This window comes from Ammospiza nelsoni, chromosome 4 (genome assembly GCF_027579445.1).
Source record: "Ammospiza nelsoni isolate bAmmNel1 chromosome 4, bAmmNel1.pri, whole genome shotgun sequence".
NCBI lineage: Eukaryota > Metazoa > Chordata > Aves > Passeriformes > Passerellidae > Ammospiza > Ammospiza nelsoni.
In genome coordinates, this window is record NC_080636.1 from 49,408,536 (window position 1) to 49,436,216 (window position 27,681).

Genomic DNA, 27,681 nt, shown 5'->3' on the forward strand with positions numbered 1-27,681 from the left:
AATATTTGCATTTCTTCTTACTGAGACTTCTGCCGTTCCTTGAAGATTGGGAACAGTGGAAAGATATTAATAATAAAACTGTCATATTATGGAGGTGATTCATATTCATTTTTCTCCTTCTACTACAGATGTCTGTTAGAAGCTGGGCTTCAGATGCTACTTTCCATATACCAGAATGAGCTGAATTATACAATCAAGCGCTTTCTTAGGTCGGTGTCTTGTTTTCTAATGGCTGAAGTCTGCATTGCTTTTTTGAGAATACTTTTATAGCTTGTCTGAAGCTTTCTGATACATTTATTATGAAGCACAGGTAGAGGTAGGCTAAAATTTTCAAGCCTGAGTGGATGCAGTTAGATGCCCTAAATCCATATCTAGGCACTTTAGGAAATGTGATTTTCAGAGGTAGGGAGCATAGAAACACATTCAAAATAATTTTGAGGATAGTATTTTTGAGCATTAGATACCATTTTTTATGCTTAAGTGTATTTTCAAGCTCTGAAAATTTTGACTACATGACAGAAGAGAGCTTTAGACTATATATCCATTATAAAACATTTTGGAGTTCAATGAAACTCTGATTATCTAATATATTTTTTTTCCATTCTGACTTAGGGTAGATTTCTGAACACCCATTTTCAAGTAACATCTTGAGTCTTAACATAAGACTAATCTAAAAATTAGCCTTTTTCCTTCCTGTGGTCTGCAGTATGACTGGTTATACAACAAAGTCTTGCCCCAAGAAAAAGTGTTCCTCAAGACAATATTTTTTGATAACTGCTCTTAATAAAGTTCAGTGCTATACAAAGTCAAGGTTTTATTACTGAAAAAAGAAAGCAGGGGCTGTCATTGCATTTCCCTCCAAATCTAACAGAACATCCATTTTACAGACTCAGTACTCTGTTCTGAACTTATATAGGCATTTGGCATTGCTTTCATTTGAAAAGCAACCACAGACTAAACCCCAATAGCATTTGGCTCTTAAGGGAGCACAGAGAAAGAAACAACCTATGCAATGGAATTGCACATAGCCAAGTTTTTCAAATTCCCTGTTCACCATCTGGATTGTCATTGGTGGCAGCCTGGGTCTACTGCTTCCAGTTTCTAAGACAGCAGGATCTTTCCTGCTGTGTGTTACACTGTGGAACATTAAAAGTTTAACAAGGAAGATTGTGATGAAACTCCTCTTGCGAGAAGCCAAATATTGTTCATGAGAGATGCTCGAAGACTAATCTCTGAATTGAAAAGGTAGTTTAACTTCATTACAATGATTTGTTCAATATGATCCTTATTCTGCAAACATTTATGCATGAGGAGCATTATGTGAGTGGGTAGTTCCATCAAGATAGATTTTTTTTCTGTATTACTTTGTTTAGGTGTTTGGACAAGGGCATATAGTAGGAGTCCTAGTAAAATATCTGTACTATATTTGAATATCTGTATACAGGCCTTGCCCTGGTAAGCCCCGGCTGTTCTTGATGGGCTGCAGCTCTGATGTCCTTCATTGGGCTGCAGCCGTGGCTAGTGAAGATCACTGGGATAAAAGGGGGTGGGCTTGGACAGGCAGGGAGAGCCTGGAAGGAGCCCTGGCTGAGAGGCAGCAACAAGCAGAAGAACAAGTCTGTGCTGTGAAGAACTGCCCCCAAGAAATATTGCTGAGAAGGTATGGGACTTTAGAAATATGAAATATAGCAGCAAGATAACAACAAGGTCAAATATCTCTTGTGCCTTCTCAGGCTTTTCCTTTTAATTTTGTGTATAACAAAACAGCTTATAATGCTGTTTTTTTAGTTCCCCTCTTTGTGTCTCTGTATCTCTGTTTTGATTTCAAGCTCTTGAAGCTGAATCAGTCTTGCTCTGCACAGATCATTGTAAGGCTTTGTGCTGGTACTTTGTAGATGACTGCAGTTATTACAACACAGGAAACACTAAATCCAACCCTGAAACAAATGATATTGAGTAGGCTAATGTAGCTATCTAATCTCTATTAACTTCAGTTGCTTGGAGAATGATGGTGTAGGAGTGAGTTATGATGCTCAAATCCCAGACGGTGTCCTGCAATAATGCACAAGTAGTCTCAAAAGGATTGATTAAAGCTTCAAATACCAGAATTTATCCAACTACAAAAGAAGTGGGAAAAAAAACAGGATTAAAAAAGATTATTACCAAGTGAGAAAAGTCCTTTACTAATTCCTCTGTTGCCATACATACAAACCCAATTTTCCGATGCCATGGATCAAAGGCCGGGTGCGTGGATGCCATTGGTACTTTCCGGAGCGGCAGCACGGGCCGGAGGCGAGGTGTAGCGCTCCCACCTCCCTCCCTGCCGGGACCAGGCATCCCTTATCGCCCACCCCGCCAAGTTTTGAAGCTGGAAGGCAGCCAGCCCGGCGGCTCCGAGAAACCGCTCGCTTGCCTTCTAGGCAGATTCTGCTTCCAGCTCCGGGACAGGGAAGGGACCAGCGTTTCCCACCGGTCCTGCTGCCCTCCCCTGAGCCACAGAGGTGCCCATGCGGTGCCCATGCGGAGCTCTCCATCCCGGGTCCAGCCGGCGCCGCCTCCTCGGAAGCGCCCCCAGCCCGGTCCGTCCGTCCCCTCGGGCCGGGCGAGCTCCGCCGCCTCCCAGCCCCCGGCAGCGGCGGCCGGGCTCCCTCTGGGCGGCAGGAGGTGAATGGCAAGCGCCGGCGTCTCCCTCCCACACCCCAGCGTCGGTCTCGCCTCCTCCAGCAGCAGCAGCAGCAGTAGCGGGTCACCTCTGCGCGGCTGAGCCGAGCCGCGCTGCCTGCTGGCCGCAGAGGAGAGGAGGCTGGCGGCTCCCTCGCTACCTGCCGCCGCGGCTGGCGCTGAGGAGGGCGCTGCCGGGGGCGGCGCTGGGGGCAGCAGCGCCGGTGCCCGGAGCCAGCCGCACCTCTCCTCTCCTCTCCCTCCCGGCGGGGAGCAGGGCGGGCTCGGCTCCGGCTGCCCAGGCGCCGCTCCTCATTTCCTCTCGCCCTCCGCCGCGCTGCTGGAGGCTCCGCGCTATAAATAGCCGCTCGCCCGGTGTCTCCCGCAGCCAGAGGGGGAAGGTGCTGCGCTGGCCGCCCCGCCGCCGGACAGGTACCGCCGCTTGCGAGGGGCGCGGGGGCTTTTGCTGCTGGCCAGGGTTTTGTTTCCTTGTTTTCCCCTCGGGCACCGGCGCGTCAGGAGCGATTAGAAGCCGAGAATCGGATCCGGCAAAGTCCCTCCCTTTTATTCCCTTACCAAGTTTCTTAAGGTCACAGCCCACCGGGCGCGCAGCCGTGGCGGCGGAAGCAGGCGCGTTTGCCGGAGCCGCCGGCCAGGGCTGATCCGGGCTGGAGCGCGCTGAGGGAAGCTGCCGCTCTCCTGCCCCCTCAGAGCCGGTGCCGGGGGCGGCTGCCGCTCTCCTGCCCCCTCAGAGCCGGTGCCGGGGGCGGCTGCCGCTCTCCTGCCCCTCAGGGCCGGCGCTGAGGGTGGGAAGGTGGCCCGGCTGCCCCGGAGAGCCCTGCCCAGCCCACGCAGCCGTCCTGCGGGGATCCCGGGCTGCTGGGGCAGCCTCCAGCCGGGACGTGCCGGGGATCTTGGCCGGTGTCTCCCGGCGCTGCCCGCTGGAGCCTGGATGCCGGCCCCGCCGTGCAGCTGCGGTCGCGGCCCTGCCGAAGCGGTGCCGGGGGCCTGGAGGATCTCGTCTGTAAAGGTTTTGTGTCGCGTTCCGAAGTTGGGAGTACTCGGGTGGGATTAGCGGCTTCTGTGGGCGACGCTAAGGGTTAATTTGATGGAGTAATTGAGCTGTCGGATCCCCATTTGCAAAGAGCAGCGTCTGCCGAGATGTAATGGAAACCGCAAAAAAGGTATTACAGAGAATGAAATTGAGCAGAGTTGTAACTTGAAATTAACCAGAAAAGGTGGGGGCGGGGGATGATGTTCAATTTCTGATCTACAATCGAGTAGAGCTCTGTTTTCTTTTTCTGAAATGACACAGAGAATTTGAAGCGTGGATGGCAGAGCTTGGGAGTCCCATCTTGGTCCCCAGAACTAACCCGGAACCTTATCCAAAATAGAAATAATAGGATCAAGTCTTTGTCGAGCTGTGTTTTCATCTGATGCCTAATTATGTTTCCATTTATCTTCCTTGCCAGAAGAAATTTACTTGTTTATTTACCCATTAATGATGTGTTAAATAGATATACTAAAATCAGGCCATATGTATGCCATTTAAATCTGACTTTCAATCTCAAAGATGAGAATATTTTTAGGTTTTACTGGCTTACAGGCACTCTCTGTATGTAAATGATGCTTACATAGCAAGAATAATGGGGAGAATGTCTCTTTCTTGTTCTGTATCAGAGAAAAAGTATGTAAACAATTAGTTACTAACAAAACTTCTGTTTGGATAAGTATTTGCAAATGCCATAGCAGTCTTTAAAAAGGCAGTTTTCTAGTCACTTGCTTGTTTTCAACATTGTTTTTATTTTACTTGGTTAGATTTGAGCTGGCTTTAAAGCCCTGCAGTATCTCAGATTTTTTGAACCTGTATATTGAACGGGGTTTATGTAAGTAACTGTATCTATCTGTGCAGGACTGAATGCTGTTTACTTCACACAAATTGATAATTCCACCAGAATTAGGATACAAGTCACAAGATTAATCTGAGCAGTAATTAGTCCTGTGAGATTTGTACAGCCCTGATGATGTTAGTGGCAGCATGTGGCAGTGTTACTACTCCAGAGCCCTATTTTTGCTTTTTTTTCCCCTTCTGCTCTCTGACAGTTTCTACAGCCCTCAAGATAAGATTAAATCTTTCCTGAAAATACATCTTTTCTTTTACTGGCTTTCTTGGACTAACTGAAGCTTCCAGTTCCAGTTCACCACTGGTTCCCCAAACCTTGCAAGTGCGGCTGATCCTACTTTTGCTTGGATTTCTCTTTCCCTGCAGAGACTTATCCCTGAGGCTGCTTTAGTTTTTTTGATCAAAGAATTCTGTCTTCCTCGGCCTAAGGTATATCTGTTTGAGCAGGTGTATCCAAATGCCTCTTACATGTCCTCCTTTATCATCTATAGTCTCCTTATCTTCTGATCTGACTGAAAGATTTCACATTAGGTGAAGGTTTTTTTGTGAACCAAAAATGCAAGATTAATACTCTGCTTAGTGCCTGGAAGTCTACTGTACTGTAAGAAGAAAAAAAAAACCAACCCAACACCCCAAAAAAGCCACAGGAGTGGAAGACCTGCCTGGAGCATTGAAGTCAGCCTGTAGAGGACAGTGCTGCTGGCTGCCAGCGATGAGTGGAGGCTGTGAGAGAGTCTGCAGGTGAAGTAATTGTTTGAATAGGCCTAGACCTGAATTCACTGTGAATTTTGGAGGCAAAGTAGTGGGATTGATGGGTATGCTGAATTATTAAGCTTGCTATGGATATATATTTTAGCATATGACTTCTGCAGAGAAATATGAAGACAATACTTGTTCAATTTATGTAACAGATTTACATGAGGAAGTAAGATCATTTACTGAGACAAATCTGAAGGTGGACAGTTACTCCCAACACTAAAGTTCCTTCAAAACTTCTGATGAGGCTGCATGCTTAAACACTTGGATAAACAGCTTTGACACTGTGTAGCTAACACAGTTAGCTACATGTCTCTCCCTATCTTATATTTTCATAGCTCTTCCTATATGTCAAATGCTCTGACCAATGGAAATTTTTAGGAAGGGCTAGTTTTGCTTGGCTTATTAAATATCTTGTGTTACACTAATATTTTATTATTGATGAATGGTGAATGTTATTTTTTATACTTTTTAGAAAATATTCTTTCTTTGAAGTAGTCTGGGCTGTGAAATACCTTTCCCTGGATTTTTTAATTTACTTGTAAATCTCACTTTGATTGTCAAAATGTGAGCTGGATGGAAGGCTGAAATGTTATTTGGGATGAGTTAGCAGTCCTGGCCTCATCAGGTCTTGGATCTTGTCTACTGCTTACCCTGGGTTTGGGGGCCCTCCCCATGCTTCCTGATTTCACCTTCCAACCTGGCAATCTCACTACAAATTGTCCTGAGCTCTCCATCTCTTTATCCAGCAGCAGTCACAGCTGATTTCACTCTCTTAAGAAGTTGTTTTGGTTTTTTTAAGGGAATGCCTAATTCTTCCTTAGCTTCTCAGGCTCTCCTGGCTTGGATAGTTATATTGCAGAAAACCTGAGGCAAACTGTGAAAGGGGAGCTGGATTGCACAAGGTTTGAGTGTGGTGCTGGACTTCAGCTCACAGATGTCTTCACAGTGATACAGGATTTTAATTAAAGAGACTTGCTTGTCTTCATACAAAGTCCATGTTGACAGCTCTAAAGAGGGCTTGAGGTTTGTGGATTTCAGTTTCCTGCTGTTTGGAGAGCTGTGCTTTTACTGCTTGCCAGAAGAGGGGGAAAAAATATGAGCTACTGATATAGAATTCTCTAGTCCATTTTCTCCATTATCTGCAAAGGGAGGTTCAGTTGATTTGGTCAGGTCAGTAGCAGTTCTTTTTGGGGTAGAATTTTCCCCCTTTCTTTTTTGTTGTCATCATAAATTAACTAAATATGGACAGAATTTCAAAGAGCCAATCATATTTAAACAATCCATTCCACTATGAAAATTGCTGTTAGGAGACAGGATAGCTTGTCTGTCTTCCAAGTCTTGTGTACTTCTTTGGCAAGGTATGCTGAAATCACATAGTGAAAAGTGAATTGAACATCTTATGCTCTACATGGTATGATATTAATTTGTCTTGAGAGGGAGTGAGTAGAACAAACTGTATCTGCTTATTCTGTAGGGTTTTCAAATTTACAATGATAAAAGTTTGCTTACCTGTTTCAGTAATGGGTTTTGAATTGTTTGATGTCAGTATAGTTTGTGTGACCTTTAAGAAATGTAGAATTACTTCTGCTTCTCAAGTGTTATAGATCCAAGGTCTAAAGAACTTGCCAGCATTCAGAATCCAAAGAGGCTGTGCTGTAGTATCCTCTTTACAGTTGCTTCAGCTCTGTCTCTGCACAGGAGGTTTGAAATTTGGTTTGGATGTTAAAAGCCTTTTTGTCTCAGTCTGGCAAACTAAGTGTCTTCCTATTTGTCATGGAAATTCCTATTTCCTGTTTGCCCCACAGGTTCCTTTAGATTGTTTTTAATGTTGATTCAGGCTCTATTTAATCAAAATACATAAGAAAACTCAAGCTAAAGGTGCTTACTTGACATAGTACCATGTCAAAATGTTAAATGTGATGCTGTTTATCAAGGTCACTTTGGCAGGCTGAGTTTGTGCTCGGTTACTGGGTGCCATGGCATTAAAAATCAAATCTATCAAGGCTTTTTTGATGGATGTCTTTTGTTTTGTTTTGTATTCTGTTTCTATGAAATTTCACCCTGTGACCCCAGTGGAAATTTATCCTGAGTATGGCAGTAAAGTCAGTTTGGGGGGGGGGGGGGGGAACTTTCTCTTAAAATAAATAACTAAATAACTAAACCACTTTCCTTTGTATCTATTTCATTCTGTTATCTGTACTCCTGCCAGTTGGAGTTTCTTGCTGCAAAACCACTATTTTGGCAAATGGAGTGAAATCTCTTAACATGAAGTGCTATCAAGACCCTGTTTTTTAATGTGACTGTAAGAGGTGGACATGTAAAGGGCAATTAAGAGGAAGAAAGTCTTAGGGGGAATAAGCTTTTATTGTATTTTGCCAGCTGCTCATGTACCAGCAAGTTTGTGTATTGTTTGTTGCGTTATCAAGTGTGATCTTAGTGCATTATAGCAATGCTAGTGAGATGCACTAAACCTAGGGTGCATATTTCTGTTGTGAAAATGCCTCAGAAACATGCAAATGAGTGTAAAATGTAGGTGTGAAATGTGGCTTGGTATCCTGTACATTTGTGCAGAATGCATCAGCTCTGGTGTTGTACGGTGTTTCTGCAGCAGCAGTAACAGGTTATGTGGTTGTGTTTGTGTGAGTGGCTAAAGAAAATAGCAGTCAGTAAAACTGAGTTTTCTAAGATGAAGTAACTTTGTCTCCTACAGAAATGTAGTTTTGGAATAATATCTTTAGTGGGTTATTCCATGTTCTGTAAATGAGAACAGGGTTTGGTACACAGAGTAGGAGATGCTGCATTTGGTGTTCACAATAACCTCAGTCTGCTATTTTTATAGTTTTAAAGATATAGCATAAACATAAAACATATTTTTAAAATATGTTTTAAAAATATAGTACCTTCAATTGATGATAATTGATTTCAATTCATTTTTCAAATGAATAATCTAGATGGTGATGCAGCTATTGAACCTTGCATTAAAGACAGAGGATGTAAATGAGGAAGAAGCACCTGGTGAAAAACAAAGTAAACATTGAAGTTCATGTTCTGACCTGCAATTGAGAAATATTGTTCAATTTGTTCTGTAGTTTCTATACAAGCACAGATGCTTAACTTGCATTAATTTTCACTCAGTGAATCTGCATTAAACTTTTTCCAAATGATTCATTTTTGATAATTGTTCAGCCATAGAGTTGCAACAATTAGGAATTATATATTTTTAACTCTAGGAATTTTGTTTTGCTTTCCTGCTGTCAGTGTCAGATTATTTAAGTTCAGCTGCCAGCGTAGACATTTTCTACTAGGAACTGAGAGTTTCCAGGTGAGACAAACAAAATGATGACTGCTGTTTTTATGGGAGTTTTCTTGGTTCTGGATACCACAGGTGGCAATAGTGGGAAGCTTGGAATGTATCAATACAGCCTACACTAGGTGGCAGTGTAAAATATGAAGAAGCCTAAAAACATTTGGAATTCTTTATGAACCCAATAGAAGCTGCCACATTTATGGCTCATTTTGTAGATAAGACTATTTTTACTGCATCGTCTCCCCTTAGATATGCGGTCACTTACTTTTCATGGTCCTAATTTTTCTTGACTTGACCTTGTTTGAGTCAGGGAATATGTTTGGACCCCTACTTACTGTAAGGTGGCTGGTATACTGAAAATTCAGTCTACCCTTTTATTGTGGGTAGCTGGCTTGTGTTTGTGGTTTGTTATTGGTTAGGAAAACCGTACGCAGTTGAGAATTTTATGTGAGATCTATATTGTTAACTGTAGTACAGAAGCTGTCATCTGATGAAACAAGGATGGATGAGACTTCATTTCATAGCTGTATTATAGCCATTTATAATTTATCTAGGATGATCTGGTATGCATGTATTGTTTTTAAAACAAAAATACTGGAATTGTACAGAATCTGATGTCAAATTGCATGTACTGGGAGAGTTTGCTGTCTTTGACTTAGAGAATGTGTATATGTGTGAGCTGATATATGTATATATACACCCCCCACCCCAGTGCTGTGGCTATAAGTCTGCTTAAAAATGGTAAGATGTGTGAGTCTTAAAAAGCTCAAATGCATCTTAATCTTCTTCAAGCATTGCAAGAGAGCTTAAGTGACAGTGGGAGCTTGGACAGTTGTCGGTGAGCAAAGAACATCCTTGGGTAGTAAAGTGTGGAGTCCTTTCAAATTTTTCCTTCAGCAATGCCTGATTATACAAAAATTCTGATCAGGGTGGAAGAAATAACATTTACAGAAACCTTTAAATCAGTTTCTGTGCCATCAAGATGTGATAGCCTACAGATAGATAGATAGATTTCCCTACTAAAGCATGAAAAGCAAGAGGGATCAGAGGACCCAGCCTGTAAAAGTTATGTGCAGAGTTCCTGAACTCTGCTTTGTTATGTGAAATGAGAAAGCAGTTTGATGTAACACCATGAAAGCTTTTTATTTTTATAAATTGGATTTTCTCTCTGAGAAAAATAAAAAGCCTGGTCACAATAGCTTCTTTGGAGCTGTGTACTACCAAAAGCCAAGCTGTCCATGTGCTGAGGTTATTGAATGAATTTAGGCTGTCACAATATGCGTGGAAATATATTTAGTACCTTGCACCAAAATTGATCAGTAATTAATCTGATGGTAAATGAAGAAGATTGTGCATATATAAGGTACAATTCAGGATATGCTGAATATGCTTGAAGAATGAACATTTTATAAAATCCCAACTGTTGATAATGACTTCTTTTAAGCAGCAGACACAAAAATACTATGAAGCAGTGGGAGTATTTAGTGAGGAAACACTTCCCCCTCCTTGCTTTTTGTTCATAGTATTAAGCTTTTCACAGAAGAAAATGTTCAGTACTATTGATATCTGTCATATCAATATTTTGAAAATAATGTGAAAGATTTACTAGCAGAAAATGTAGATAGTAAACCTGTGTTTCAGGCTTACTCAATGTATGTAAGGGTCCTGGAGGGGCACCATGAGTAGTGACCCTCTATGTTCATGTAGAACATAGGAAAATGAGAAATTTGGGAAATTTGGCCTTAACTTTTATCATTCACAGTTTCAGCAAAGGAAACCTGGGATGAATTCTCCTTAGTTGTTGCTTGAACTCCAGCTGTAAATTGAGATATCATGTCTCAGCTTGGATTGTTTTGGTTCAGCATTCATGGATATTTTTGTTTGTTTTGACTGGTTTTGATTGAATGGCAAACTGTGGTGATCTTGCACAAAAGTAAAAGCATGCTAGGCACCAGTTTATCAAAAAAGGATTGTGGATAGCAATATTAATGTTAATGGGAGCTGTCCTACAATTTGTAGTTGAAGATTGATGTAAAGATGTGTGGGAACCTGAGAGAGCAGATCTGTGACAAAAGCAGGTTGTGGAAAGTCACTGACTGAGTCATGGGGTGAAAGGAATAAGGACACTGAAGCAAGATTAAGTGGTAGCTAATTTTTAGACCTGTATAAAAAATATAGGTCTCCTATGCACCTTTCCTATGCAGACAGAAATAAACTGTCTGATCTGTCCAAGATGTCACTGCCAACCATGATTATAAGGAAAATTAAATCCTTTGGTTCAGTTTGGGCTGTGTTTCATAATCCATGGGTGGAACCTGAAGGAATTACTGATGCTGATCTGGGAAGCAAAGTGGTGAACCCCAGCCCAAGCAAAGCAAACAGTCTGCAGAGGTTCTGGGACCAAGTCAATTCTCACCTGAGCAGTGGAGAAAAAAGGAAATCAACCCATCCGGAATTTACTGCTTGTTTTGTCAACTAGAACCCAACCTTGGAGTCTTCTTCCAATAAGGTGCTAGCACTTATTGGCTACTATATTTAAATAAATCTAATGTTTCACTAAAAAACATGCTACAATTGTTTCCATGTTACTGTGAGAAGATACATTTATAACAATTATTTTAAACATAAAATTGAGCACTTGCTCTACTTGTTGAACAGCATGTTAACGAGGTGTCCTGGAGTTATCTATGAATATTTATTAGGATTTATATCAAGAGTAAAATATAGAAAAACTGTACTCTTTTTCAAAACAAAAATGATGATTACTCATTTTCAGTGCTCTGAAATCAGTGCTTAACAATCAACTTTGGTATGTTAAAATAATTGCATGCTTTTGAATTTTACCTGAAACAGAGATCTGATGTTTATGGCTTCTCTTTGGTTTTTGGGGCTTTTTTTTTTTACCCTTATAGAAAAAGAAGAGCTACCTTTATCCTCATGAACTGTTCCAGATGGGTGGTAGGGGGGAGGGCCAAAACACTGTAAAATATAAACATAAAATATTTTGCCTATTTAAAATAAAATACTGATGAAGATCTAGCCCATGTCTGTGGGAATTTTTCTTGGCAGATGCTTCCTAAGTTCTGAAAAAACATCAGCTTTGAGACTCTGTTTTTGTGTTCTGGAAGAGCAATGTCTCTCACTAAAGTTTGAAGGTTAAGGTAGAAATACTTTTTTGGAAATTGAACTATAAAGTGCAAAAAGATGTATTTTTAAGCAATTTTAAAAGACAATACCAGCCTGCCGGTTTTGACCCTAGTTTTTAATTTCAGTATTTGGAAGAGTGTTGCAGCTTTACAGCCAGATGATTTGTTAGTTCTCCTGTAGTAAATAATTCAAAAGAGCCTTTGTTGTGTAGTCAGCAATGCCACACATCTCTCACCTCCCACAAGTGACGGGAGCAGATTCTGACCCAATTTGCAGTGCTGTTGGCTTGCTGCAGCTCAGGGAAGCACTTTAGAAGATCTTGGCTTTTGGGGTTTTTTTTCCTAAAAATAAATAAAATTTTCACTTAAAAATGAAAATTTAAAACTTAGCAGTAATTTAGCCGCTCATATGTTGATTCTGAATTTTTTTTTTTAATGAAAGGTGCATATAGTTGTTTTTTTGGAACTTAATGAGAAGTGTTAGTATCACGAACTTGGAAAGGCTCTGTCATACTACAGCTGACTCGCCCCCTTGTCAGCAGAGCTGGATTCTCCTTTTTCCTCATGGATGGTTTACCTTTTGGCGTGTTCTGTTTCTGTCCAAATGGCGTTGCTCCCATTCCAGCCCAGCGAAGGCTGTTCAGCGCTTTCAGACCTAGCTCTCCTCACAGCCAGACCACTGACAGAATCAGTGCTGGGCTGGGAGGTGCGTGGAACTTGCTCTTCTCAGTGGAGTTTTCTGCATCTGCCAGGTGATGCAACCAAACAAATAAACACATTTCAGATCCTGTCGTGTCTGTAGGTGTTTGCGCAGGTCATGGGCTGCAGTGGCTCAGGTGCCTGAAAAAATAAACAAAATTCACACTGTCTTGGAAATAGACACTGCCTTAATCCATCAATTTAGAAGTCGTCATATGTGAAGGAAGGGACAGTAAGTGAGTTTGTAGGATTGGACTGAGACAGACAGATGATTCTTCTGGTCTGCTGTGCCACATTGAAAAAAAAATAAGAAAAAAAAGCTTAAAAGAATTAGCAGGCAATGAGGAGATAATTATACCATCAAGCACAGGGAATTTCATGGCCATTGTGGGTAAACAACTCTGGCTGCTCCATCCAAGGGACCAACTTAATTAAAAACAATGGCCAAAAAAAAGGACAAGCCTAAAATTCTAGTTTAGTTAACCCATTTACCAAAGAAAAATATTGAAAGCCCATTAGTTTTTCTACAGATACTAACATTTTATTTATAAATTCAGCATTTTAGAAACTTTCTAAACTTTATCTGGCTTTGCTTTAAAAATGTACAAACAGCATGAGTTCCAAAACATGTGGGTTTAAAATACCTTTTATGCCGATTTTCTGATACTGTTTTTTCATCACGAAATATTTAGTTTTTCACTTCTAAGTAAGGGGAAAGCTGAGGTCTATAGCAGGAACTGCATTTTTTTTCCCAATTTATTGGAATATCCTTAGGGCAAGCGGGCTGGAGTGGGACCCCTGGGGCATGGAGTGGCTGAACAAGGGGTAGTTAGTTAACACTGAAAGTGGGCAAGTGTAGATTAGATATTAGGAAAAAATTCATTACTGTGAGGGTGGTGAGATACTGGAATAGATTGCTCAGAAAATCTGTGGATGCCTCATCCCTGGAAGCTTTCAAGGCCCGGTTGCATTTCTATGTTTGTTATTTTTCTATTAAAGTTCTTTATTCTTTGGGCAACTCCATCCTTCCTGTCCCTCCACTTTTACCACGTTCCCCCTGGCTGGGCTGGGCTTGGGGTCACAGCGAGCCGGACTGCAACAACATGGTATTAATAATAATTTGTAAATTATATAATAATAATTCATAAATTACTGCCGTTCTTACTGGCCTACGTATGTGCATTAGTCACATCACTGAAGTTGTGTCCAGCTGAGCTACCATGTGCCTCTCTGACAGTGGTCTGGAAATGTCAAAGATGGAAATATTTGTGAGTCAGAGTATGTGTATCCCTTCTAGCTCAGTGGGACAGTAATTCCTGGTAATAGAAACTGAATTTAACTTCAAATTCATACATTACAGGGCATAATTCTCTAACAGTTTTTGCAAGTAATTTTCCAACCTTACTTTTAGTTGTGGATTTAATATTTAACACTCAAGGATTCTTAATATTAAGAGTAACACTAAAGAATATTAATATTTAATTTGATGTCATAAGAAATAGCTTACAGTCATTTTTGCAGATGAAATAGGTAAGATATCTCTCATAATTTCTTTCGAACTTTGGTGCTTCTTAATCACTCTGCTTAACGGATAAGGCATGAAATCTTCCTTTGTATGTAACTACCAGAAGTTAGATTACATTGGAACTAAATAAACACTGAGTTGGAAGGAATTTAGATTAGCATTCATATTTGTAGTTCTTGAAATAACTGTAATCTGGAAAAACAGAGCTTGAAAGTTGTCATCAGTGTCAGCACGATGTTAAGCTCTGCACTGGCACAGGTCTCACTTCTGTGCTGCTCTGAGCTGGAACTTGGTGTTTTGCAGCTCTATTTTTCATTCATTGGAGTGGGATGTAGTGGCAGAGCTGTCTCCTTGGGTGTGTGCTTTGAATTTCACTCTGCAGGGCAGCTCACTGCTCAGAGCTGGTGACTTCTCTGGAACAGAAGGTTCAGATCAGATCAAGAAATTAACCTCAGTTAAGGTTAATGCTGAAAAGTCTTAAATCTGCATTATTATTAAAACCAGACCATATTGCTGATTTTATTAAAAGTCTTGCTTTGAGTTATGGTTTGAATTTGAGTTCTTCCTTTAAAAATTTTTGGCAAGATTTCTTCTGGTTCCCCTGTGCATCTGCAGAGGCACTTTTGTGTGCTGGTAACTCCTCACCAGCCCAGTTTCCCTTTCTTCAGCTTAGTTGTACTACTCTATCATTAAGAATTACTTAATGATCTGGTTAGGACTATGTATTGCCACATACTGAAATATTTCTTCCTCTTCATTCTTGCAGTGGTAGTTTTCTGCCTGAATCTAAAATGCAGTGTTATTCTTCATACTGAGTGCAGGAGGTTTAATTACTTTCTTTACAACTAAAAATAAGGCATTTCTGGCTGAAATAAGATTGTTAGTGTTTGGGTTTCTTTGGGTTTGTTTGTTTTTTAATAGTGGGATAGATTAAACTGTTTAAGAGCATTTTAGGGGATGTCTGCCTCAAGCATTCTAAGATGCTGAGAAACTGGGAAAGATTTGGGAACAGAGTGGTTTTGCTAGAGAATGGTGATGTTTGAAATGGTGGAAATTAGTTTTGTGGGAAGAAAACTAGGTAGTTTCTGTAATGACAGCGAGGTGTAATTGAAGTGGGAGGTAGGTGTGAGGGATTAGGATGAGAATATTTTATAAGGATTAGAAGGGTTGCCACTGGAGGTGAAGTGACACAGTCTCTTGGTTCATTTTGCTGTCTACATGGATTTCTTCCTCAGTTTTTGAGGTTTTTCTGTTAACAAGTTCTATGCAATTTATTTTAGGTAGCCTACAAATTAGTGGCACAACTATCAAAAATCTTGTGCAAGTAATAGTAAAAAAAAATTAAATAAATCCAGTCTCTCCTTTCCATGTGTCTGTAATTTTTCAGTCTAACACATTTCTAGCCAATGATCTAGGAGTCAGAACTTACTGTTGTATTTCATGAATCACTTTTATTTTGCTTTCTTCCTTTAGTTTAAAATGTAAATCACAATTTGCATTTAAAGACAAATATATTGTTTTCTCAGCATCCATGGAAATGTAATAAAATGGCAGAGAATGCAGCTGTCAGTGGGAGCTGTATGCATTTAATAACTGTGAAATTTCACCTCAAGCTAGGCCTCCTTCTATTTCCTTTCCTATGGATGAGGGATTTGATGGAAGTATTTTGTTATGGTGGCATTTCAAAATTTTGACATATATTTAAGTAATACTTGAGTCTGTACTCAGCCTTTCACTTAACCTGAAGACTTATGAATGAAAGCAAAACAAATGAACAAAAGCATTTTCTAAAATCATCTTGAGTGATGCCTGCCGTGTGAGGAGCTGTGGGTACCCAGAAGCCTTTTAATGGCACAGTGATGAGCTCCCAGAAACTCTTGGGCTGCTTGTGTTTTTTTGATCTCCTTACTTCTCAGAATAAATAATACACTACCCAATACACTCCTCAGATTTTGCTCCAGCAGTGGACAAAATACTTAACTCACCATTGTAGTTTTAAATATCTTTTTCAAATGTATGTGAAGTTGTCACTCATCTCAACATTAATACTCTATTCAGAATGCTAATTCAGCTAGAAAATGTTCTCAGAATGAAACATCCAATTTTTCTTCAGGATGATATTTTAAAATTAAATTTGGCTGATTCCGCACATTGGTTTTTTGTGTCCTCTATCAATAATACATTGATATGAGTTTTTTTTTTTCTGAAGGAAATTTCATGAAGTTGATCAGTTGTTGCTTTCTGCTCCTTCATCCATTCAATTCAGCTTGATTTTTGTTGGTAGCAGCAGTGGAGTGTAAGGAGCAGAAAAATGAATTGCTGGTGCTGGCTGTCTCTTTACCACAGAAGTGTTAGTTATCTGCTCCATTCTTCATATTGTTCTAGTCAGGACAACCTGTACAGAAATGGCTTTCCTCATCAAAGTGAGAGAACATACCACTTAGAGTGCCATTTTCATCCTGGGAATGGAGAATTGCTTTCCTTCTGGGTGGCATGGGTATTCAGACACAATAATGTCTTTGCAAGTTTAAAACCACCACACAGCTCCTTAGGAAAATGAGCGAGCTGTCAGGCCTATAATCTGTGTCCAAGAGTCTGAGTCTTCCAAGGCTCAACATGCAGGGCTGTAATTTTGTCCCTTTGAGATGAAAATCTTGTGAGTAAGGAGAGCTCCCTGTTTCACAATTCATTAAGTAAATCATTGCCCTTTCTGATATGTCTGAAATGTTTACTCTGCACATATAGTATGCATTGGCTGATTCAACGTGAAGACTCAGGATTTGGGTGTTTTCTTTCCTTTCCTGGTTAATCAGAATGTTTGTGGCAGAGAATTAGAGTGTAAGAGAAGCAAAGGTGAAACTGTGCAGTGTTTGATGGAGTGAGCAGTCATTGAAAAGAAAAGCTTTTGCAGGATCCCAGCACTAACATCCATCTATCTGTGATTTCCAGGCCTGTTTTGTTTATTTATTTTAGGAATACAGAGCCTCCTTGTAAAAAGCTCTCTGAGGAATGATTTATTGTTTTGCCGACAAGATGACACTAGTCTATAGTAAGCTGTGTCTAGTCTGTAGTTATACTCAGTGGGGCAGATTAAGTGTTCCCATAAAGTAAACATGGCTGGAGAAAAAAATCAACACAGATACTGAAGCAGCTGGACTTAGATAATCAGTACTCCAGGAGGCTGGAGAAATTTGGTTTTGAATGCTTTGCTTAAATATTAGGTTAAGAAAGAAGACTCTGCCACTCTCTAGACATAGCGCCGAGTCCCTTCAGATTGTAGGAAATTGTTTATTTGCATGCATTCATCTACTTGATTATGAGTTTTGTATTTGTTTAATGATGGTGATCAGCTATGCTATTGCAATGACTAATCCCATCAGGAGCAGTCTTTCAAGTATGGAAAACCATAACCTTCAGGGATTATGATTCATCTGTCTTTAAAAGGAACACACCGACATTAAATACAAGTTATATTGCTGAGCATCCTGAGGTCCCTGTCCCCTGGCTTTGTGCAGCAGGACAGAAAGCAGGAGTGGAAGGCAGATGACGAGCTTTGCTGTGTGTTGCTGAAGTTGCTGGGGAAGTTACTCTCCCTGACTGGGTTGTTGTGGTGTTAGTGCTGGGCAGCAGAAACAAATGATATTCTGGCTGTTACTGGTCCCAGCCAGGTGTTCTGCTTAGTGTTGAACAGCAGATGTTGAGAGTTAGCTCATTGTTTTCTTTGTCCTCCTGCCATGGGGGTGGTGCCTTCCCCAAGGAAGGAGGAGTGGCAACCAGAAGTACAGCAGTTTTAGACTGTTACTGCTAAATTCAGTGCTATCTGTTGGAGAGGGAGAGAGTAAAATCTGTAGAAAATTGAAAATTCCAGGGAAGAGGGGAAAAAATCAGAAGCAATGAGCGTGAGTTTTTTGAAGACATTGACCTGATAGCCTAAGCTCAGGTAAGGTAGTTGGGGTGTAATTGTTTTTTTTTTCCTTTAGAAGTAATTTTTGACTGTGAAAAACGCCAATCACTTGTTTTTAATTTTTTAAATGTTTAATAGTAGTAAAATGGTCATAAAAATAGTAATACAATTAGAGTAATAATAATTTGGACAATTTGGATTAGGACAATATGAGACAATAGAAACAAAGAGTTACGGACTCTATGGACAAAGAGTCAGGGTACCTTTTTCTGGGCAGCAAAAGTCCGAAAAAGGACACTCGTTAACAATGAGCTGCTACAAAAGGGAGGTCGAGTAGACAAGAAATAGGGTTGGGCTAATGCTTGCAAGGGGGCCAGACTGCCTTGATAGACTCACTTGATGGCTACTAAATGCCTTGCCAGAAGAAGTGCTGTGCACCTTTAGGAGATGTGGCAGAAGCTGTGTTCCCTCTTGTGTTTGTAGCACTTGCTGCATTTCTGTACTGCTCATGAGAGAAATGGGGATGGTTGCGTTTCAAATATGAGCATGTCTGGCCTTTCTGGTTCTCTACTGTAAAATTAGTGAAGTTGTGTTCTGTGAATCAATGGATGGCTCTTAGATGCTATGGTATAGATGGAGATAATCAACATTGGCATTTTTAGTACTTCAAAAGATACACTTGTAACTTTGGGATTAGGATCTTAAGCTTCTGTGATTGGGTCTGAACTGAGAGAACATGTTCAGTATTTGCAGTAGCTCAGTTTAAAGCTTTTAAAGAAAGGTATCTGTGTATATTAAGCTTTCTGATGAAAATATGAAGCTTAGTCTGGTGTAAAGTAACTGTCTGCTAAAGTAATTGTGTCCATAGACTTTGGATTCTGCACAAAAATACATTTGGTTTTGAATTCATGTAGTGTTTTGATAGCGTTCCTGTTTGCATCTTCTCTGTAGAAAAAGTCTAGTGCTGATAAAAGAAACTTCATGGTTGTGTGCAACTGCTGCTTTGCTTGCCCTCCCCCCATTTTTGAGCAGGATATATTAGTAGAAAGAAGCAAAGTATACCAGCTCCTGCTCCATCTCTTTTCCATAATGAATAGGATAAGGTGCTCAATGGAAAAGAGAAAGGTGCTGTGTTTCTTGAGGAGTCACACAATGTTATTACAATCTGTGTTAGGAAGATTGAGAGAGCATGTAAAATGAGTCAAAATATTTGCAGTTACTTAAGTATGTGTGAATAGCATTAGTGCTTAACAGTGAAAACATGAAGACCAAATATCTTCAGAAAATATGTGCTAAAAAGATTTGTTGTCCTTATAGAAGGAAAGACATAATTTCATACTTATGCCAAATAGAATTAGTGTTCCATCATAACTCTCTGAACTCTAAGTTTAGCCTGTTGTAAATAGTTTAATCACAAAGGAATTTCAGTGTTACCTGAACTATTCAGAAACCTTTCTTAAGGATCCAGAACAGATTTGCTATATCAACCTTTTCTGTTCTGTGACATGAGAAACTGAAACTTTGTCTTTGCTGCTTGTATTCTGCATGTGGTTTTTTTAATATTTCACATTCTCTTTCAGAAAGCAGAGCTTGTTTCTCTGTCAGTATTTCCTAGTGAGAGAGATAGTGTTACCTATTGTTTCTTATTCTAAATTACTTCTGACTTCATTTTACACTTGAAGAGGATGGAAATACTGATTTGTAGCTACTGCTTTCATGGTTTGTCATTATTTTCTTTATTGTTGCTTAAGAAAAGTGACAAGCCACCATTTGAGATTCAGAGCTTTCTTACTATGGTAGTACCCTTAAGTTTTGTCACCTGAGACTTCATTGCTTTGCTGTGACAACAAGTGTCTCGTCCTGCTCTGTGGCTTTGAATGTTTACTGCCTTAAATTTCTAGCTGGATACTTGAATTTTGGTATCTAGAGGAGTGTGACTGCTAACTTTTAAAAAGAGAGAATATTCAGAGATCACTCCTGTGTTTTCCTGTGAGATTCCCCACCCCTGTTACTCATGGTTAGAAAATGAGTCACCAGAAGCTTCATGTAACCCATGCTGGTGACAGTCATACCCCATTTTACTTTGGGAGTGGGGGAAAGTGAAAGAAATGTTAAGCGGCTATGAACCTCTTTTCCAAGACTGCTAGCCTCTTCTGTTTGTTTTATTGCTTTGTCATGGAGAGACCAAAAGCTTGCAGGCTTGAGGCCACATAAGACTTTGGCATAGTGGTATGTATGTAGATAAAGGTGTGTAAATGTAGAGGTAGGCATATGCAAAACTCTAAGTCTGCAGATGAACTGGACAGAGTGGTAACTCCGCTGGTAAATCAATATAACCCATCTATTCAATAATCCTGGGGCGCGAAACAAAAATGCGGAAGAGGAATCTGGCTAGTGGAGGGTAAGATGTTTGTGACTCTGCAGACAGCAGAGATGTTGAAGGTTTCTTTTGGAAGAGTGCAGTGGGGTTGGAAAAGCTGCATGGCACACGTGCGGGCTTACTTGGCATTGAGCACAGCTCTCCCAGGCCTTGGAACAAAGATGTAACAGGATAACAGAGATGTGTCACTTGAGACCTTTTCCTACAGAGAGGATTTGAAAATTTTGACCATTTAAAATGTGTTTAGTGGAAGATGAGTCTTTGAAAAGATGAGATCAAACTGCATTCTCCAGAGAAATGGCTTGCTGGCATTGAGAATTTATGCTGTTTCTGAAGAAGAACTTGAAATTGAGGCATGTGATAGATTTACATAGTGCCTATTTATTTTTTTTTTTAAAGTGTGCATGAAAAGAGATAGAAACCCAAGGATACCATAGCAGATAAAGTGATGTAACTGTACAGAACAATAGACAGTTATTAGAATAGAAGTTAAGTGCATTAAATATTTCTGAGAATAGTAGTCAGGTATGTAACTACCAGTTATGACTATACCAGCTTTCAGTGCAGTTAAGACTGTGTATTAGCTGAAGTGCAAGGAAAGCTGGAACAGTTTTGTGCAAATACCAAGATCTTGGGGTGTAAAAAGGAATAATTTGAATTGCAAAATATTAGACTGAATATTGAAGCCGTAAGGTAATAGCATAGCAGAACATGAATATTGAAGGATACAATGGAAAACTAGAAATAGACGTTATTGAGTGGCATTATAGTGCATGATGTTATAATGTTATTAGAGTGTTGCTGTAAGGACTTAGAGGAAATGCTAGTGAAGCAGAAACCACTTGGACTGATGTCAGTTCAATGAAAGGTGCTAAGTCTGCTGGAGCAGTGGTGGAGTTCTGCAGGGCTGCATCTGGAAATAGGTAATTGTAATGGAGTAAAGATCAAAATTACTGGGCCCATCACAAGAGAAACCGTCTTTGTGAATATCCATTGGAAAACAAGTGCTGCTGATAAAGGTAGGCTGGGCTATGATAGTGTGGTTTAAATGCATGACAGTTTTTGAAATTTGAAAATAAATCATGGGACCAAAACCAGGTGAGACTGGTTTTGAGTAATGTCGTTTCAACTCAGACTTGTATATCTTGAGGATTTGTATGGGTTTGGTCTTATATGTTTTCCTGAGAGGTGGGTTCAGGGAAGGATTATGAGAACTGGAAAACATTTCCTGCAGGGGATGAATTAAGGATTGAAAACAACACCAAACCTTGGCTTCTTTTATCACTTCCAGTAATGGAAAAAAAGAGAATATACATGTAAGATAAAGGTCAGTGTTAGTACAATAATGTGGTTAATTTGGACATTAAGACCTTTACTTTGAAAATGAAAGAAGATTCTTGATGTTAAACCAGAACGACATTCCTCTGGGAATATAGAGACAAAGATATCTAGATACTTTTGGGCTTGAGCTAAATAATATGTTGTGGAAAGTATTAGATTTTGATGTTGCATGTTGTCATAGGTCTTATAACTCAGAGGGCTCTTTCTGTTTTTTAGTGTGTTGGACTAATCCTGTCCCCAGAATGTGATTTCTGGGTTCAATTTTCTTGGAGTCAATTTGTCTCTTTCTTTGCTGAGATAGTTCAGGCTTTACAAGGAGTAACTTTCTGTTAACAGTTTCTTCTGAGAATTATATCCAATTAAGTTGAAATGTTAGGTTTAGGGCATCACACACAAAAAAAGCTGCCCTAAACCTTTCATTTCCATGTCAAGAGAAAGTAGTGAATGTGTAGTTTAAAGGACTTCATGTCTTTAAAACTGACACTGCTGTAGCTGACTGGTTTTGACCCTTGGTAATTTTTTTGTCTTGAAAGGTAATCATAGGAACAGTCTTTCATTCCCGCACACTTCAAAAGCAGCAGCATATAAAAACAAGATGACAATTTCCCTGCTTCACCTGCTACCCTTTTAGACTTCACACCTCTTCCATCCACATGCAGAAAGAATCTGACGTGACTGGTCTTGACACTTGTGCTAATGGCAAGGGAGTTGTCTATGCATCTCCATACATAGTGGTTCTTAAATGAATGTTAGACTCCTCTTCTAGAGCAAAATAAAGGTTGAATCTTCGTATTTTGGTAGGGAAGGAGAAGTCAGATCATACCTCCATAGACTAATATAGTAAAGCTGGATTTGAGGAAGAAAATAAACAAAAAGCCGCTAAACAAAGAAGTTGTGTGTGTCTGTGTTACTGCTGGGAGACGGGGAAAAATTTTTTAAAACAAAAGATAAATGTTGGGCAGAAGTTAAAACTTTGGCCATATTCACTGTGAATGATCAAAGAAAGTGCCAACATAGCGGCATTTCAAGCAAAATGTCAGTCTTCCTTTGATTTATTTATTTATTTGAAATTTTTATTTTAACAGTTTATTTAAAATATTGTCTTATAAGTGCTGGGAAAGGAAGGAGACAGGTAAGTTTAAGAAATAGCACAAAGCCAAGTTTCTCTGGTTGTATCTTCCAACTACCATATTCCTAATTGCCCAACTGCCTTAAGGCAATCAAGAAATCAGTTTTTGAATAATTTATGAAGGTTTTTTGTCACCCTTACAAGGTGCTAATATGCCATGGTGAATTGAGGAGGGGTGGGTAGCCACAACAACCTGCAGTCGATAAAATGAGTGGAATGCTTTTATAAAATACTGTTTGTGGGCACATGTGTGTGCTTGCAGTCTGAAAATTTAAAGATGTTCTCAGAAGAATGCAGAAGCTACTTACCAGGAGAATTTAAGTTTCCTAAACTTGTTTGTATAAACTCCTGCACAAATTGCTTTTCTGCCTTGAAGTAAGATGAATAAAATTGTTTAGGCTAACATCTGAGAATTCAAGAACAGGAGGGGAAAAAAGTCTGTCCCCCAACTTTCCTTTTTTTTGTGGTGTCCTATTTCAATTGCCTCTCTAGTGGCTCTTTGCACAAAGTCTGCAGTCTTAAAGTTAACTCTGAGAAGTATGTCCCGGAGCTGCATTTCTTTAGAAAATTCTTTCTTGAGAAACACTTTCATCTCATAAGTTAGGCAATATTCCTGATTATTCAATACGAAAGAAAGCATTCATTCTGAAAGATTTAGATCTTAAGAGATTCACATATTTTAATGTATGCAAATGTAGTTAAGATCAAAATAACTGCATGTCTGCAGCAGTGCAATGGCATTGTAATGGAATTATGGTATTAGTCAAATTTATTTCTGTGCTGAATTTATTGTACTTCATATAGTCATTCTGTCTGTATGGGGTATGTTCTTCTTCAGTATCTGGCTCTATGTCATTAGTGACATTGATAATTGTTCTAGTGCTGACTAGGATGGAGTTTAGTCCAGCCACTATTTTTACTTGGAGGGCACGCTCCTCTGACTGTATTTACTGTGTGAAGCACCTCTCCATGGGCTGTGAGATCTTACTGCTCTATTTTTGCCTACTGAAAACACATCAGAGACACAGTGATACCCAGGCTGGTGAGAGAAGCTTGCTCCAAGCTCTGGCCAGACTCTAGGTGCTCTGCTTTAAGCCTGTGCTGGGATGACAGGAAAGAAAGCAAAGAGCACAAGTATGGCCAAGGAACAGCCTGTTCGTAATCACCACTGCAGAGCTTTGCAAGCTGAAGTTTTGAGAGGTGTTCTTCTTTTTAGCCTTCTTAGAGTCAAATCTTTTGGTGCATTGGGTTTGTTGGTCCCCTTCTAAGCTCTGATTCTCTGCTTCAGGCTAGTTTCCCTGTTAATTCTTGCCCAGAGGCTCTTTTAGAAGCTGAGCATCCTTCAAAGCATGCAGGTCTGATTAGAATGTAGGTGATAATCCCTCAGCTAGATGTTGAACAGCTATTCTGGGCTAGGCAATCAGATACAATTTTACTACGCATGAAAAAGAGGTTGTTACCAACCATTCACATCCTGAGGCGAGCGCTGTTTCTCTGTCAGGGGATTTGGCTTGCACTACTGTGCACCTTCAGTTGGCATCACAGAAACATTCAGTCCTGTACAGCCTCTAGTAAAAATCAGTTATGTTTCACGTTTTATATAAAGCCATTTATTTAATTCAGACATACCTGTTTTGCATCATACCACATTATACAGACATACCTGTATAATTGCATCCTACCACTGCAGTCATGGCCTTTTTACCCAAATAAGTCTGTACCTGAGGAGAATGAATATCTTATGAAACCAACTCTTGGATTTTGTTTATAGTAAATAACTGTGATAGCCTTAAATTTAAGTTGTTGTTGTGCACTGTTTTTCTTTGCATGGCAGTTTAATCTGCAAAACATGTACTTTTAGCAGGTTTTATGTAGCTGGGCTATTTATTGGTTTTAATTTTAACTTCTTAGGCTACTCAGGTTTAGAATAAAATATTTATAAAAGCATTTGCCCGTGACCCTTTTAATTGAATAGAGCAGGGTGCAATACAGAGTAGATAACTGTATGCAGAAATCCAGCTAAGTATTTGGCTCTATTGCCTAATTAATAACTTAATAAGATATAACTTATTTTTCAGGATTATTTGTACTTCATCACTGTTTTTATATAGTGAAAAGCTGCATATTAGTAAAAACAGGTAGCATAGTAATGGATAAACATGGACAGGAAATTTAGGTTTATTGAGTGAAGTGTTACACTTCCCAAGATGCCTGTCTGCATGGAAAGGTGTTAGTGGGTTTTGACTCCCAGCAGATGGTGTCTCTGTTGCTTACAGGCTGTATTAGCACCAAATTCTGCAGCCACACAACCAACAGACACATAGGTCACTCTGGAATGAGCCATGGAGGAGAGCTTCACTATGTGCACATGTGCAATTTGAGCTGTCCTAGTCTTAATTGAAACAGGTATTTGGGGGAGAGTCTGATCATCTTCTCAATCATCCTTTGACAAGAAGTTCAAGTTGTGGTTCAAAAGTATCACCTCTTAGTTTCTTCTAAAGTGTATTTAACTTCGGATGAATTTAGAGACATAGCAGTAACTTAGAGTAAAAAGATTGTGAAGTTTGTTACTGTGATTAGTACATCTAATTTATCCTTTAAAATACATAAATTCTCTTCTTATCTTCTAATTGAGGATCTATTGTTCAATTTAAGCAAATGGTCAATGAATGACCTTTAATTGCTGCTGCATAAAGCAGAAACATTCTTAGTAGTCTTCATGATTAATGAGCTTTGTTGCTATTTTTCCTGTATCTATTTTGCATCTATTCCCTTCCCCAGATGAAATAATAATTTCTTTGTAACTGAGACTTCTGTTGCACATAGAATTGAATCATTATTATTGAGACGCAGGCAAAATGCTTTATCGTTCTTTCTTAGATTGAAAGTACCAAGTCACCATTTCCTAGATTTATTTGTTCGAGAAATGAACTCCAAATCTCTCAAATACACTGTTAAAATTTTTCAATATGTATAGTTTGGTTATTCCTCAGATACAAGTTTAGGAAAAGGGGGAAGTAGAGAGAAACTGTGTTTTCTCAGCAATATGGTGTATATATATCTGTGTGTGTTAGGACTGATGATATTTTTTCATTCTAGGATGCAAACCAAAATGGTTGAGAAACTCAAAGGTGTTGGGAACTGCAAACTTAAGATAAAATCCTGTATCTTAGAGAGTAAAAGCTGTAGTCTTACTACAGTAATTTGTCTGTTATAGCAGAAGTGACCACTGAAACTGATGCTACAGCAATTTTGTGTTTGAAGTTTGCTTCTAGATTTTGCATGTTTAAAGATATTGGAGGAGAGAGGAAATAAATCTTCTAGAGGCAAAAGTTCCAGTTATTACACTCAGATACTGTATCTTGTGGAATGGGGAAATAAAGTGCAATATGTTTTGGAACTGGTTACTGTGTCCTACCTTCATTCCTTTCTTTAAGGGATTGGTGTTCCCAACAAACCACCTCCCTAGTCTGGTTTTACTGCTGACTTGTGTGTAGGAGCTCCATGTGAATTGAGCTGTGCCACTCATTTACTTGGGATTTTTGTTTTGTTTTGTTTGAAAGGACAGCTTACAGATTCCTGCATTTTCATTCCTGGAATGAAGGTGCTCTAAGTGCTTATTTGTATTATTCCTTTTAGAGGAAACAAAAGGCAAGATTTCCCCCCCCTCCCCTTTCCCCAGGAAGATCATGTCTGAATGTGATCTGGGAATGAATACTGGGAAACTACATGAGTCATTTAGGAATTTTCTTGACTGGGAAATCTGTCAGCTGAAGGGAAGACAGAACTGTTCTGCTTGGTTGCTATTTTGTTCAGCTGAAGGGAACACCTTCAAGGCAAGCCAGCATTTAATTTTTCATTATCTGTCTCTATTTAGAGTATCTCACCTCTAAGTGCCTTTATTCTCAGGAGATACTTTGCTTTTAAGGTCGTGTTTGGGTTAAGACTTTAAAAAGGGACTTGCAAATAGCAGTGATAGTGGATGAGGGTGTTGGTTAGTTTATGGGGCGCTCAATAATGCCATTTTTATGTCATGCATCTCTTGGAAGAACTCTGGTTCTGGTCAGGGATTGCCGTGTCAGCTGGAGCTCCTGTGGTGTTTTTCAGGGCATGATGAGGTAAGGGTGACTGAACTGAAAACTGACAGAGGATAAAGTTATTACAAAATGCTATGTGTGATTTAGCATAAAATAAAACTGAAATAACACCGGTACTATTGTGCAAATGGATAACTACTTAACGTTTCTGTTACCTTTCTTCTATACAAACAAATCAGAATTGTTTTCAATGCTCAGTAAAGGGTGTCCTAGGAAATGACATGACTTATTATTAACTTGTTGAATATTGCAGGCCTGTAATTTTTTGATTCTAATTGTTTTTGAAAGGTGCAATGGCTGATAAGTTGTAGGAAAAACATTTGAAGTAGTTAAGGGTGATAATCTGTTCAAATAGATTGCTGTGGTACTCTCAGCCTACCAAAGTATCAGTGAAAGCTACAAGCATCATTTGATCAGCCCTAGCTTTGACCTTGCTGGAAGAAAATAAGAGAGCCAGGAGACAAAGTGAGGAGACTGAGCAGCAGAAAGAAACTGAATTTTTCCTTAGGTATAGTCAGTTAGCTTGACTGTGTTCAGCCAGCTGATAAGCATCTTTATGTAGAAGGGCATGAATAACTTTGTAATGCCAATCGGTATATTCTGTAGATAGCCTAGTAAGTACTTAGTGACACTTGGTATATAGGTCTTGCCTGTCTTTCTTCAGTGAGGAAAAAAGAAAAACCCTGACCTAAAGAGAAGATTATCTTGTAAGATAAATTTTTCTACTGTTTTCCCCCTTTATGTTAAGGTTGCCTTTGCAAATCTCTGAAACCTTCTTTGGAATGCAGTCCCTGAAAGTACATCAGCCAAGAGTTTTCTTCCCTGCTGAT

The 27,681-nt window shown here is 39.6% G+C and overlaps 1 protein-coding gene across 1 annotated transcript in view; it reads left to right on the top strand.

Moving 5' to 3' along the window:
• The first annotated feature begins 3,812 nt into the window (after nt 1–3,812).
• INPP4B (inositol polyphosphate-4-phosphatase type II B) overlaps nt 3,813–27,681 on the top strand; it is a 216,900-nt gene continuing 193,031 nt past the window's right edge. Inside the window, exon 1 of the mRNA XM_059470523.1 lies at nt 3,813–3,845. The gene's annotated coding sequence lies outside the window, so the exon portion shown is untranslated. The remainder of the gene's footprint in view (nt 3,846–27,681) is intronic.